Source organism: Melopsittacus undulatus, chromosome 3 (genome assembly GCF_012275295.1).
Source record: "Melopsittacus undulatus isolate bMelUnd1 chromosome 3, bMelUnd1.mat.Z, whole genome shotgun sequence".
NCBI classification, from domain to species: Eukaryota; Metazoa; Chordata; class Aves; order Psittaciformes; family Psittaculidae; genus Melopsittacus; species Melopsittacus undulatus.
The window spans coordinates 31,759,620-31,775,428 of NC_047529.1; the positions used below are offsets into that span (position 1 = coordinate 31,759,620).

General features: G+C 39.8%; 1 long non-coding RNA gene across 2 annotated transcripts; it reads left to right on the plus strand.

Moving 5' to 3' along the window:
• The first annotated feature begins 770 nt into the window (after positions 1 to 770).
• On the plus strand, positions 771 to 11,058 carry LOC115947189 (uncharacterized). 2 transcript variants are annotated; one of them, XR_004081137.2, is made up of 4 exons: positions 771 to 903; positions 6,224 to 6,339; positions 6,992 to 7,213; positions 10,932 to 11,058. It is a non-coding gene; the product is annotated as an uncharacterized lncRNA (long non-coding RNA). The 2 variants fall into 2 exon arrangements; XR_004081136.2 differs by lacking the exon at positions 771 to 903 and adding an exon at positions 5,266 to 5,353.
• The last annotated feature ends 4,751 nt before the right edge of the window (positions 11,059 to 15,809 follow it).

Here is a 15,809-nt window from a genome sequence, read left to right on the forward strand (position 1 = left end):
TCTATGTTGAGATAGAGGTGTTTTTTCTTACCTTTTATGCCTTTATCTCATTGCATGCTTAATCAATTTGTTTTCCTTACAGCCATTCTATGTTTACATTTATAGTTTATTCTATTTCCTATTTTCTTTATTCAGACAAAGCTTCTGTTTTCAGCAGGCTGTCTTCCTACCAGCCTTCTGCGAAATGTACATGTGTGGGGCTGAGGGAAAATGACTTTAAAAATCTTTTTGCTGTGTAGTATGCTCTCACTGCGATGTCTTAAAATGGTCTCCTTTGTTGTTTACAAGCATTTCATCCTTTAGCTGCCTTTTTTTTTTTTGTCTTCATTGGATTTTATTTCTATGCCAGTCACTATTTTTAATCTCAGTGCTGTTAGACTGAAGGTGATTCTTTTTCCTTTTCTTTTTCACTCTTGCAAGGGTCCTGAAGCTCACCCAGCTATTACAGAACAATTATTTGACAATAACTTCATAAACTGAGTTGCATATCTTGTCCAGGACCACACCAAGGTTTGTGCCTTTTCTGTAGCAAGTAGTGGCCAGAACTTCTGTCAATGTCAGTGTTTGATCAGGTATCTGTTGCGAACTCTGCTTCAGAGAGCAAGGAGAGCAAATGACCTCTGGGCTATTAATTGCCTACTCAGTGGTTATACAAGGAATGACTTTGTGGTGTGTGGTTGGTCAGTGCACAGACATTTTGAAGCATGGTCCAGTGATGGTGTCTTAATTGCTGCAACTGACTTATTTCCTCTTGCAACTATGGACTAATATTCGTCAGCAGTCCCTGTGCCAGTCCTACATGTGATGCAGCACATGAACATGGTGCATGCAATGAGTACTGAAACCACATTTACAATCTGCATGTAGTCCAAGAGCTGTAAACTATTCATCCTTGCTGTAGAGGTAAGCCTTTTTGTCTCTTGAGTCTGCTTTTTCTCCCTTGGTGCTTCTGTCTGTGGCCATTGATGAAATGCGGTATCTTACTCCTACAGAACAGGAATAGTTTTTAACCCTTTGAAATACAGAAGATATTGTGGCTCTTTTACTCACAAATCTGTTCTTGGATTATCCCCTGTCTTGCATTACTCCCTGCTACACAGAAAGTAGGGCTTTTTGTGAAACTAAGTTTTCTGGATCAGGGAACATCTTTTATGAGTAATTGGACATCACTTAATAAGCATCATTTCAAATACATTAATATTGCAACACCTTCTACTTCATCCTTTTGACCTTACCTACATCATGCATATTTATTCTTTCCACTGATACAAATATTGAGCTCCTATCTTGTATTAGATTCATATATTCATTCACTACTTGAGAGAACAGAGAGAGAGGAAGGGAGGCATACAGGCAGAGAGGGAAGGAGGGAGTGATGGAGGAAGAGAGGGGCTTTTAGTATTCTGCAGCTGAGCTATCTGATGTAATATGTTAGAAGATATAGGTGCCAGTAATGTGCAAAGAGCTTGAAAAATGACCAGACAGTGCCAAGCCCACAGTGCATGCTGTCAGGAGGGCTAACAGTATAATAAATCAACCTGTCTAGTGTCATGGGTCAGGTAGTTTGATGTTCAAGGCTGTTTGGCCAGCCTGATCCAGTCAGGCATATGTTATTAATTTCTGAGCCATTAGCACTATTATGATACTAGAATCACCCTAAAGCAGTGCCTGTGCTGTGGTGGTTTGGGCTTTAAGTCAAGATCCCAAAGGAAAATGTACCTGGGAGAAGGGAGTGAACTGCTGATCAGCTTCAGGTCTTATGTTTCTCCTGTAATCATTTTTACTAAGCAGTACTGAGAAGAGTATGGAAAACTGTTTGTCAGATGGGATTTTCCCTATGGCTTTTGTGTAGGACAGTGATGTTTAACCTATTCCAGCAGGATGAGCTGTACAGGCCCACAGTGGCAAGGAGGGACAATAGGCTCTGCCCCCCTCTGTTCATATGACCATATACATATATAAACAAAATATCTCCCATTTTGAGTAAGTGGAGGATATCAAGCAAAATGCAACTAAATGATCCAATCCAGTCACAGCTACTGTGTGTGTTGACAGTTGGGTCACTTCATTGTAGGTCTCATTCCTGCTGTGCTTTTTACCTCAATTCTGTGATATTTAGATGACGCTGGAGAGAGGACAAGCCACCGCTGTCCATGCCAAGCCTAGAGGAGAATCTTCCCATATGTGTTTTTTCTTACCCCAGTGTTAGTAGGGCTTGATAGGTACAGGGAAGCCGCAGCAGGAAGTTGCAGGCCAGTCCCATGTTCAGAAGCTTTAATTAGCCTCAGTAGGTGGTAATATACAGGGAGAAAGGTTAAGGCAGCAAATCAGGCTAATTACAGGCGGGAGTTCCCAGGAGTTCAGATCAAGCAATCTTCTCCAGCCCTAATCTCTGAGAAAGAGGCTGTCAATGCCTTGCTGTCTCTGCCAGTGCTGCAGGGCTCCTGGTGTTCAAGCCAGTCACGCAATGACCTCCCAAAGGGCTGTTCTGCCTTGTGTACCTGTTAGACAGGTCAAGCTGCAAACCTGGGTGAGCCAGGTCACAGATTAGAATTTCCCCTCAGTGCTTTTGGGCAGTGATAGCAGTAGGTCCCATGTCTCTGCCAGAGCACTCACAGATCCACAATCTATAAATCCATACAGATATGTCAGGGATTCATCAGGCTCCTACACTGCAGCCCAGCGTCTCTCTAAGCAACTTCATATGCAGCTGCCTCTTCACTGATGTTTCCCACCACTGTGAAAGCTCTCTCCTATCTTTTCCCCGTCCCAGCTGCTGTCTGTTGCAGGCTATACTGTCAGCATATTGATATTTGTAGTGTTATATAAGTTAGTGCCCAGAATATTAGAATTAGAATGTCACAGTTGAAGTTTTGCTGAAACAGGCAGCTGTGGTGCTGATACATCCAACTGTCAGAAGAAACCTGATGCAAGTACAAATGATGTGGAGCAAAAAGGCTGATACACATTTCACATAGCAGGTTATTCTGCAGCCTGAAACAAAATTAGAAGAGCAGTTAGGTGAGAACCTCAAGGAACCTTGCCAGATACAGTGTGGAGGCATTATCAAGGAGAATCTGGCTTTGCCCAAATAGAAAAAAATCCCTACACAATTCCAAACAAAACCCCCAGAGCAAAACAAAACTTCAGCTCTGAACCCAAACCCCATTTCTCAAAACCTATAAAAGAATTACATTTAAACAATGTGTAAAAAAAAAAGATTCAGCAGGAGAGGCTTGACTAGTAGTAGATCAGGAATTTGACTAGGTTACTTCCAGATTTTTTTTCCAGAGATTTGTAAAGTCCCATGTTTGAAAGTTTGTTTTGTTCAGAGGAACAGGTATGGTTATAATGTAAGTCCTAATTGTATGTGGTTTTAAAATAATTTCATACATCTGGTGCAGACTTTATTTCCACTGGGCATTTCTTCCAGAAAATGATTCTCCTCACCTAGTCCTCACAAATGCACTGGTTATGCTCTTCTCAAACTGGAGAAAGTCTCATTGATTTCTGTTTTTCTTGACATACCCAAATCCTGGGAAGGACTTGTACAAATTAAGATCAAAAGTACTGGATGGGCAACAGTGCTTGGGTCTCCTACTCAGGCACTGTGCAGCGAAGTCAGCTCTTACCAGCTTCTTTCTACCTCTGCAGAGACTGTGATAATGCCTTTGTAAATGGCTTTGATAAATATATAAGAAGTTATTTGTGTAAGTAAGCAAGTCAAGTCATTGTCAGAAGTGTGCCTAACTGGAGTATCAAAATACAAGACAAAAGATGAAAAAAACAGGTTTGATCAATTCTTGCCCATAAGTACACAGCTAAGATTTAAAATATATACATTATTTTTTTCAAATTATAATGCTAAAGATACTATCAATGTTAAATGCTTCTGAAAAATCCCACCTACGTATTCCAATAGGAAACTTCATAAAAATAAGGCATTAAAACAGAGAATATTGCTCACTTTACAGTAGTTTTAGGCAATACAATAATAAAAATAGGACAATAGGGTGTAAAATGAGAGCAAGGAAACACACAGTGAAGACAGAGGGCAGAAAGGACCACTTGATGTAAAAATAAAATATATTCTTTGTCTGTAGCAGTTAAATCAGGACTCTTAATAGCAGTGTTGGACTATGTGTTACCAAGCTAGACTTAGCCAGTAAGTATCATTTAAGAGACTATAAATTTAACTATGAATTAGAATGGGGGGAGAAAATATAAGAAAATATAAAGTGCAAAAGATGACATACTGTTTCTGCCAGTGAGCTAACTGAGGAGATATTTTGTAAGGCTTTTACCCTTCCACTACCCTTCCACTACTTATCATAGAATTATAGATTTACAGAATGGTTTGGGTTGAAGTGGACCTTAAAGATCATCTGGTTCTACCCCACTAGACCAGGTTGCTCAAAGCCCCATCCAGTCTGGCCTTGAACTCTGCCAGGTATGAGGCATCCACAGCTTGTCTGGGCAATCTGTGCCAGTATCTCACATGGTTTGAAAAGTGAGGGTGTCACTATGTGATATGTTGCCTTTGGCAGCAAAGCTGGCTTGAAAGTTCCCAACACCTATGACCAATTTACTGCCCCCTCAGATGTGTCAGTAAATGTCTATGGTTCTGTGCACCAAACTGGGTAACTCAGGTGATCTGGAGTCAAAATAAGCAAATCTACCCAGTACTAAAAATCAAACTATTTTGGAAAATGAGGTAATGTAGGGTACAAGGTATGAGATTTGCTGCTTATAAACAATATGGTATCTAACAACAAGAAAGTTGTGAAATCTTGTGCAGCTGTGTCCCCAGTCTTTGGTAAGACTAACCCCGTGAATCCTGATATTAATGATTCTGATCACATAGAAGGGGTAAGAGTAATGTTCGTATGTAGGGAAAATATACCTACTATAGCCAGTGCGTACTTGGTGGATTAGCAATTATCTCCAATAGAAGGTTTCTTATCATTGATTCATCTTATATCAGGTCTTTGTTAAGTTTATAGATGCTGTTTTACTAATTTAGATTTTAACACCTTTGTTTTTTTACAGAAGAAAGTGTATGTTCAGCCTGCTGCAGAATGAGTTTTAAATGTGGTGTAAGAAGAGAGCTTTTAATTTCCAAAACATTCTGGGCTATTCTTATAGCTATAGTATTTATCATAAACCTAACATGTCTGTTCCCCTAAACAGCTTGTGTTTGTTTAAGCTATGCTTATTTAAATTATTGTAAAGTAGAATATGAATACTTGTTAAGTAAGTGTAGCACATTACTATTGGTACTTGTTATGCTTCACAGTGTAGTATGCGTGAGTGGTGTTTTACGGATCTACAAGAAGGAAGTGACTGATATCAAGTAAGTAAGCTAAAACTAACCATGGTCTCTGCAGCACCTTGTATACAATCAGAAGAAAAACATGAGGGTCTTCAGGACTGTGCAACAGTCAAGAGAAAGTAAAGAATAAAGCCACTGGAAGAATATTTAAAAAATGCATTAGAGGCATTTCCCCTGCAGTATTTTAATGGCTTTATGAAATTCTTGATAATTTTATTTGAACATTTTAATGCAATTTCTTTTAGTTTGTTTTAATGTTCCTAATCCAGATCAGCTGCTGAGCAATGGGAATAAATGGTGATTAGTGGCACACTGCTAGTGTGACTGCACGGAGCTATAATGAGGCATCTGCAATGTTTTTCCAGTGTGTTATAACCAGTTGCCCCTGTAGACTGTGGCTAATGCAAAGCAGAACTGTGCATTTGGTGACCATCGGCATCTGTGTGGGGGTGGTGTGTAGGTAAAGAAAAAGATATTTTTCCATTCTTCTGCAATCCATGTTTTACAAACTATTGAGAGCTGTTTGCCCAAGCAGCCTGTTGCTGTGTGTTATGTGACACACTCCCAATGGCAACTATTGTATGTGATTTAATCCAGTATACAAATATATCTGTTTCCAAGCAGTTTACAACAAAGCAAGTCACCTACACACTTTATACGCAGCTTGGGGAAGCAGCAGGATGGAGCTCAAGGGAGTTCCCTGCCCTTCTCTCAACATGCCCTTGTGTCTTACAAGGGCAGTGCCTCTGTTTCCCATAGGAAACTGACCCAGTGTGGGGGTGAAGGGACATCTGCCTTTATGCCCATGCCTCAAGAGTGTGTGCTGGTCTGGGGAAGCAATCAGCTCTGCAGTTCAAACTGCGATTGAATTCACCTTTGTCTGCTGTGCAGGTCTCTTGTTTGCTGGCTGATCTTGAAGTGGCCTTGCTAAAAGTACTCCCTGCCATTTCTAAAGGAAATAAATCTACCTAAAACATTTTGAAGCAGACATGCTCCTCTGCTTGAAGGTGAGCACTTGACCTGAAGATCTCAGAGGTCTATTGAAACAGATGGTACTGGGTTTCCAGACACGGAGCTGCAGCTCCTGAAGCACTGCAGTGCTACGCGGTCCTGGCATCCTGTGGTGCTTGGCCCCGGCACATGGATTCATGAGGTCAGTGTCTGGGGATACATGACCTGGGGAGACTGGTGTGCTTCATGGGGTCACCAACAGGCTTAACCAGCTGGGCTCCAGGAGGAGCAGCAGAAACAGAAATGTGTCTGAAGAGTCCTGTTTGTCCAGAGCTTGGAAAAATTAGTCATGACCAGATCACTCTCCTGGAGACAAGTGTTTGCTACTTCTCTTAGACAGAATTCAATTGGGCTTACCCATTTGATTAGGAAACAGGAAAACCTGTGAGAATAAATGCTAAAGGATAGGAATTTGTAAAGGTTGGTACAGATTTTGAGAGATTAAGCGATTTTATATCCTGATTTCTCTCACTTAAAACTTTAGAACAGCAAGTTTTAAAACTATTAAGCAGTTAAAAATCTCCAGAATATGAAAAACAAATTTAAAATTTGTAAGTACTTGTGCATATTGACTGACCACATAATTTTATCCAAAATCCTAATTTCTGGAAAACACTAAATTTTGAATCTTTATTTTTCTTTGACTAGGATTATTTTTTTTCAGAAAAGAGAAAGTGGTTTTCCCTGAACCTCTCATCATAAAGCATGTGTTCCTGTTAGTTACAATTTCCAAGACAGTGAAAGACCAGCAACAAGCTTCCAATTTACCAGGTTAGAGCCTCACTCCGTTCCAGCCCTCCAGCTTTTCAACTCACTGTAACCTACAGGTGATGCTCTGTGGAGAAGGATGGCACAGATGAGACGATACAGGTACCGTTTTTCTGAGCATACCTTTCAGAGGATGGTACTTCTGTTTCATGGCCGCTTTTGTGGTGTCAACATTGTTTTCATTTTCATGGGTACAAAACCAGAACTTCTTGTATGGTTTTCTGAAATGATTAATTTGAAATGAAAATTCTTCAGTTTTCAAACTGGACTGCATGCATTCTCTGTCTCTGCTATCAGAAGTGACCAACAGCCTTGAATCCTGAGTACCTCCCTGATTAAAATTTCACCTGAAAAAATGTGTTTTCTGCAAAATGTTTTGGCTCTGACAAAGCAGCATATTTTTATATTACATTTAATGGGAATGTTCTGACCCTCTCTAGATGCATACTTTATATAAGCATAGATAGTCTCTATTGCCTAGGAAGAACCACATAGTAAACAAAGAAAATTTGCCAAAAGCAATTATTTTTTTTTAATCAAAGTTAGGTTTCAAACCATTTGTGACCACCCAAGATCATGCTTTGGTAAAACAAACAGATGTGGTCCAAACTGCAGCAAGAAGCTAAACTGTAAAAACCGAATACATCTATACGCTGTTTGTGTTGCAGTGAAAATTAGCATTATGCTGCTAGATAATTCTCTCCACATCTGTAGCAAATAAAACAAGAGAAAATTATAGGATATTATATTTCAAGGAGCAATGTGATCAGTGAGGCAGAACTTGATCCACAATTGCCAAGTTACAACCTGATAATATACCATCAATTGCTTCAAACAATTCAGCAAAGTTCCAAGATCTACTGTATCGAAAGCAGCAGAAAGATCCATCAGCAGGAGTCCTGTAATTTAACTTGAATCAGCAGCTGGTGATAAATCATTTGTGACCTTAAGTAAAGCAATCCCAGGACTATGGTACTCCCTGAAGCCAGACTGAAGCCTCTCATATAATCCATTCCCAGATAAATTTGCTGGTAGGAAAAGGGCAACCACTTGCTTCATCTTGCCCTTCCTCACATCCCAAAAAAGAGTGCTAGTCCAGTTATGACTAAGTAGAACAGAAATCTGCAGTCAAAGAGAGGGAAAGGCTTCACTGCTAACAAAGAACAGCTGCAAATTTCAGCAGATTAGGAGACCTGCAGAAAGCAAAGAGTCATTAACCATGTTAGCTATAAATGAAGCAAAGCGCTGAAAGACTGTCCGCAAGCAGCCATATGGGCCAAGAGTCAAAACCAGGAGTAATGGAGCATGATTGCTTTCCCAACTGTGTGATCTCAGCAAGAAGCAAATACAAATGTATAACACTCACAGATACAGGCACTGGTAGAATAATTACCAGCCGTAGCGCTGAACAGTCGCAGCTGATTAGAAATTCACTCTGTACTCGCTGAATTCCTCGCAGGAGGCAGCTGAAGGATTGTGCATGAGGAGTGATTTGTGGTGCAAAATGTGATCAATAGCACAAAATAAGGCTTCAGGTCTGGTTTTCCTCATTAATAACAGGACAAGAAAAAGTAGATCTGGCTGAATCAAAAGCAATGTGCTAAGACTCTGCAACAGCTCAGTGCTTCAGGAGACTAATTTCTGGACTAAACAGCCTGAAATAATTCCACATCACGAGCTGTCATCTTCACCTCAGTCAAGTCCTGTGATGACCAAGGCAGATAAAGTAAAGCACAGAAAACTGAGGACAAAGCAGGAGCTTCACAGACCAATTTGGTTTTTAAATGGAAAGAAAGAAGAGAAAAAAACCCCATGATTTGTACAAGAGGACGAGGTGGATAAATTTTATGAGATTAATAAAATCAATGTTGATTCAGTCTGGTTGTCTTAGAAAACTTTGGTGGGTTGATCAGAATACTGCATAGTCCTAGTAGAGGTAAATATGAGAGATACAAGACAAATTATAAATTTTAATCACTATCAAACAAGTACAGATATGAGCACAGGACTAACTTGACAGGTCGTCTTCTAGGGGGCTTATTGTAATACATTTTTTCTAGCTCGTGGCCCAAACAGTTTCAGTAGTTCACAGACAAGCTTAGACTAGTGTTAAAGCAAAAAACCACCTACTTCTCATGTTAAATATAGTTGAAACACAGGAAAGGAACAGGGAATAAAAGAAATGCCACCACTCCTAAAGAATTACTGATTTTATACTGACTGCATCTTGACTGTAACTTTTAATGATCTGGGTCTGGGACTTCAATAGTGCTTAATAAATAATGATGATAGTACCCTACCTGCACAATGCAAACGAAGCTCCCATTGATGTCAATGTGAGTTCTCGGCACAGACTGATGGCAGGATACTCCTTTGACAGAGATGAATTTTCCATTAGAACAAAATGAGTAAGACCTGTCTCAGTCAGCAGAATTCACAGCACAACAGACATTCCTCGGGGGCTCAGTGAAAGATGCCCATTCTGGGTGGTTGAAAGTAAATTGGGTGGGAAGTAGTGAGGCAGATTTGGATGGCCACAAAACCAATTTGGGCTTAGGTAAAAATTGACCTGATATGAAAAAACCTCATGCATTTATATCCATATTTAATTTGCATCATCTGGAAATCCTTGCTTTCTTTCTCATCACACCATAGGGGAAATTGTTTTGTTGGTTTTTTTTCCCTCATGAAGGCAAAGGATGAAATTAATATTGGGGGTGGAGGAGAAAGGATGTGGATGCATTGAACTACCTTTTGAAAACCACCTTTTATTTAGAGTAGATAAAGGAAAAATGAAATGTCTTTCTGGTGAACAACAGAAAACCATTACCCATACGGAAATCTGGACAATGAGCCAGATCATTCAGTTGGATGTTTTTCTTCAAGGATTTTGTAATAAATATAGACACGAAGAACTGATGTGAAGCCAGCCTTTTGTGAAACAGAGAGGCAGCTAAGAACAACAGGGATGCAGAGAGAAAGCTCTTACAATGTGGTCTTGAGAAACAATGAGAAAGTAAAGCTTTTGGCAAGGGATTGGCTGAAAATACCTGAATCTGTAAGCCAAGAAAAAGCCTCTCTGCTCTTTTGGTGTAATTTTGTTTTGCAAAAGTGATGTATTTTCTGTAAATAAAGAATAGTGCCTGATTTTCCTATCAGCTGCTTCTCTTGGAAAAGTGTATATTTTGCTTGACCATTTGAATCAAAAGAAGTATCAATTTCTACCATTTTTATAGTGACCAGTGAAGAATATAGGAAAAGGGAAAAGATAAGAAAAAGCAAGATCAATTACCTTTTTGATAATATGTTTTATAATAACTGTTGCTAAATGAACAAGTATTTTTCAGCAGCAAACCTATAATTATTATTAGAACACATGCCTTAGAAAAACAGGTGAACAAGATGAATTTGGTAAGAGGAATACCTTTGCTTCAGTCTTCATATTATATTAATTAATAAAATATACCAATAAGCATTTTTGTTATCGTTGTGTTGGTTTGTTTTTTTTCCCACATTAGAATATTACGTAGAGGTAATATACATTATAGGCTCAGGATTATTGCTAGTTCCCATTGTTTCATAATACTGGTTTTGGATGTGCATAGATATCTATTTAGGTAGCATGCATTTTCAAGATGCAAGACTGACAGTTCAAGTCTCTTTACAATTGTGCAAACTAGGCACCAAAACCCTGAGTAGCCGTTCAAAATTTTCATCTGTATTTCTGTGCTACTAGAAAATTGTACTTTTTATTTAATAATATTGTCACTTTTATTGCTCTAAAACCTGATCCTAACAATTTGTTTTACTCTCATTACAGCTTTTACATGTCACAGTATGAAGAATATAAGTATTTCTTGAGCTACTTATTGGTGCAAATGGAAATGTGAAAATATTTATTGCTAAAGTAAAAGTACAATCTGTATTGCTTAATTATGATAATCTAGGGAAATTATTCTTGCATAATGCCTAATAAAGTAGTAAGATAAAAAAAAATAGCTAGCTGTTCTTTTCTATTACTTGCCTCAAATGATCCAGGTAAGATGTCTGTAAACTTGTAATTTCATGTTGAATTTCTTATTTAAGCTATATTTTGGAAAAAGCAGAGTGCTTTAAAACACAGTCACTAATGTTTGTGCTAGGAGAAGCACTCCGAAGTGCTGGGTGAAGTTACAGATTTCAATATTGATTGATGGCTTGGCTTTGCGAGTGAAGATTTGGGAAAGGCTTTAACCATGCTTACTACAAGCACGATGACCAAGGGCATGTGGGATATGCAAACCCGGTTGGAAAAGGGTGCTTAGGCAATCAGGGTGTGTCCGACCAGGACTGCCATCTCCTGAGTAATCTCGAGCTACTCATGCCCTGGTCCGCCCACATGCAAGGTTGGATCTGCAGCTTCCCATGTACCTTGTCACCTACCGATTCGACCCTCACCTGTCCATACCGACAAGTGGGAGCAAGCCCTTCTAGCCTTCATAGTGGATTGTTTACGTGAGGGCAGCTTGTGCAGTACTGGCCCCACCCTTTACACCTGAGGTTTAACTGCCACAGCCTAGCTAGCTAGGACCACGGCAAAGTCTACAGGTCATAGGTGTTGTAAGAGTGTCCTTCTCTTAGATGGAAGACCATACAAGGCTGGACAAGCTCCATCAGCTTGGGTTTGAGGATAGGAGTTTTCCTTCTCCTATGAGGGGGGCCTGTCTTCGCTAAAGAAAATTCAGGAAGGGCTTTAACCCACACACAGTGAGCAAGACTGTCATTTCCTGGGTCAACCTTGAGCAACCAACGACGCAACAGCACAACAACCATCTAGGCAGGATTCTGATTTAGAGGCTTTCTGTCATAAACCCACAGATGGTAGCTTCTCACCAGTGGTCCTCAGCCAAGTGCACGCACCAGGGGTCTGAACCTGCGGTTCCTCTCGTACTGAGCAGGATTACTATTGCAACAACACATCATCAGTAGGGTAAAACTAACCTGTCTCATGATGGTCTAATATAAAATAATTTGAAATAATCTCTGAAAACTGTACTGATTTTTATTTCTGTATTTGCACTTTTTAACCCTTTTTGACTTTTAAGGTCATGATGGCATTTTCTAGAGGTTAGAAAGTTTTGAACAGAATCTACGTTGTTTCTAGTCCTTCTGGCTGCGAAGATATCGTGGTTTAAACCAAGTCCACACACAGCTCGTTCACTCCCCCCCTTTGCTCCCCCAGCTCCCGGAGAGTTAGGAAGGAGAATCCAAAGAATGTAGCCCCCACGGATTGAGATAAGCACAGTTTAATAGCTAAGGTATAACACAAATCACTACTGCCATTACTACTACAAATAAGAATGATAAAGCCAATAACAAGTGAAGAGAATACATTTCACCAACCACCGACCCATAACTCACCCCACCCTGCCAGACCGAGCACTGACCGATACCTCCTCCATTCCCCCAGAGCTCCAGCCCTTCCGGGTCTCTCCCATTTACATCCTGGGTATGATGTGCTATGGTATGGAATACCTCTTTGGCTAGCCTGGGTCAGGTGTCCTGTCTCTCCTTCCTCCCGGCCTCCCCTCCTCCCTGGCAGAGTATGAGCTTATTAAAGGCCTTGGGCAAAACCAAACATTTGAGCAGTAATTCAAAACATACTTGCTATCAGCAACTGTTCTCAGCCCGAAAGTCAAAACACAGCACTGCACCAGCTACCAAGAAGGAGAAAAATGACTGCTACTGCTCAAACCAGGACACAGAGGTAGCTTAATCAGGGAAAATGGTTCACAATTACTGAGGGGAGGTGGAAGTCAGACATACAAATAAGGCAAAATTTGTTTCCTTAGAAGACCAGCTGAAACCAAGTAATTTTTCAATCCCAGACAGAAAGCGGTGGTGCTTCCTAAGGCTGAACGTGAGCTGCCTAAGGAAAACTGACACCATCTCTTTCCAGTTTAGACTCTGTCCTGGTGCTGTCTCAGTCACTTCAAGCTGAGCTGAAACCAGGCTGCTCCAGAGAGCCCTTTTTCCCCCTGCTGCTTCCCTTGCATTGGGCCTACAGACATTTCTTTTGGTGTGTGTTTTCAGTTAGCACTGCCACTAATCATTCCACTGCAGAGTGAGAATGAGCTGACAATGGCTTCCTGCTCTGCATGTTATTTTGCTTTGTTTTAAAAATGTTTGGCTGCAGGGATTATTTTGAAGGCAGCTATTTTTGTGGGTCTGTTATTTATTTAATTTATTTTCAGCTTTCAGATCTTCAGTTTGGCACTAGGAAGAATTCAGCTCAGTGAGCTACCTTTCCTGTGGTTTCAGAAAGGGTTGCAGACATTATTTTAGCTTCCTTTGAACATTGTGTAGGTGTCTATGGGATTGCTGTATTGAACGGCCTCATTGGAAGCTGGGTTGGCTTTTAAATTATCATAGATTCTTTGGGCAAAATTCTGATCTCTGTTTCATAGTTATACATTTGAGTATGTATTTCAGTAACTCTTTCTGGTTGTGGAAGTGGACAAAAATGAGCCAGCGTCCAGCGCTGTGTATCTCATCGAACACTGAACTCACTACCTGCTGATTCCTGATGGTGCCTCTCACCAGGTCTTCACTTTTCCACTCCTAGAGTGAGCAAGTGACTTCAGTGTGAATTTTGGTACATTCAACACAGAATACAGCCTCAATGTGGCCATTCTTCTGTTCCTTAATAATGTATTTTATTCCTGTGATAGGTGTGCAGCTTTGAAGTTCTGTCATCTGAGGAAGATCTCAAGGTCCATTTATTTTTACCACATCTGTGTGTGTGATTTGGATATCATTTGGATATCAGTACTGTACCATGGTTATATTTTTACTTCAGGACAAGTAGTGTATATTCATCACACGAGATAAATGCCAGAGCATTTTCAGTGAAGACATGTCCAGAGTTGTGTGACATTTCATATTTTGCTTGCCCAGAAATTTTTTTGCCATCCCAGCACAGTCACATTTTCCACCTGATTTTATGCTTGTGACTGCTGGAGAGAAAAGTAATTTAGCTGTGGTCTTGTTCTTTTATGCTAAATAAAAGGGTTAAGCTCTGGTTTCTTGCCTTTACTTGTGTTTTCCTGACTATCATTTCACACCAGCTCTTCTATCCCATCCTTCCATTTCTTCTTGCTCTCCTTCTTCCTGCATTCCTCCAGTGACAGTTCACCGTGCAGAAGACAGGCAGCCACAGCTCTCCTGCAAGGCTCTGGCTGCACTTCCTGGTTCAGATGTGTGCCAGGTGCAGTGCTGAGACAGTGAGAACATTCTGGGGGTTGTCACAGCTGCAGAGAGTTGCAGGTGGTTTTCCTGCTCTGGGCTGGAGCTCGCAGCTACTTCATCCTGGCTTTCTCTGGGATTCACCAAGCTCCCAGGGGATATGTATGGAGAGGCCTTGTCCAAAATCATGAGATAAACGACATTTCCCTGAAAGGAAACACAGTCGCTGTCTTTCGTTTGGACCGTCTGATTTCAGTCTTGTGGCTGGCAATGAAACATTGTAAGAGCTGTGGCATGAAACTATAAATAACATTTACAATTTCTTTTTCTTCATTTGTATTTAAGAAACATATTTATTACATAAACTTTTGCTACTTTCTAGCAGTAATTCTACAGCTATGTTTGCAGTAGCAGCTCTGCTGTTACATTACTGCAATTATAATAAATTATTGAAGCATAAGCCTAAATATATACCTAGTCTGCTCTTCAATTTTAATTCCAATTTAAATATTTAATATAGCTTTCCTATAGATTCTTCATTGATGGATAGTAATTGCACCATCACAGAAAATATAGTTTTGTTTTGAAAGACGCTTTTGGAAATTGTACCAGGGCTGTTAATTATTCAAGGCAAAGAAACAAGTTAGGATTGTCTGCCTTCAACATGCCAACAGGATAAAAGAGAAATGTTGTTTGTATCAAGAAGAGTATACTAAGCCCAGTCATAAATTTGATACTGTAAAGAGGGAAAAGCTAGAGGCATGCCTAAGACATGTTATGAATATATGATCTTTAACATAGAGATGAACTTCCACAGTTAGCCCTATTTTATTGACTGGCTGAATTCTAAGTTGGAATAGCAATAGAAAAATAGTTGATCTCACCCGTGTTCCCAATCCTACTCCCTACCTTTCACAGTTTTCTGATCAAGCCATATTTCTGCTTTCCTTTGATATGCTTTGTCATTTGCTGTAGTTTTTAGTGACAACATTAGATATAATTGTAATTTGCTGATTGTATGGTGAAGGTCAGCAATAGTGATATACAAGCAGATTATGTAAGTCAAAGAGAAGTTATTTTTGTGTCAATATGCATTTTTTCTTTCTTTTTTTCTTTTCTTTTTTTTTAAGAGCCTGTACCTGCTGAGTAATATATTTTGTTAGCAGTCATCCAGCATGAAGGGTCAATTTCCATTGTAAGCTTCAGATGGGAAGTGGCAGGTCTCTGCTTATTGCTTCTCCCCCAGCTCCTTCTGTTCTACCAGCAGCAAACTCCCAGTAAGTTCGAAAAAGAAAACTAATCAGGTGGTTTTTTAATTGCCTTGTATTGAACTACAGAATTAAACTGTATATGAAAATAATAATTAAAACATGCAATGAGAAACACAATTTCTACGAGGACACAGATTATGAAAGTCATTCTGAATTTTATAGACATAGCCTAATTGGGAAAAAAGAATAATTTTGCTTAAATT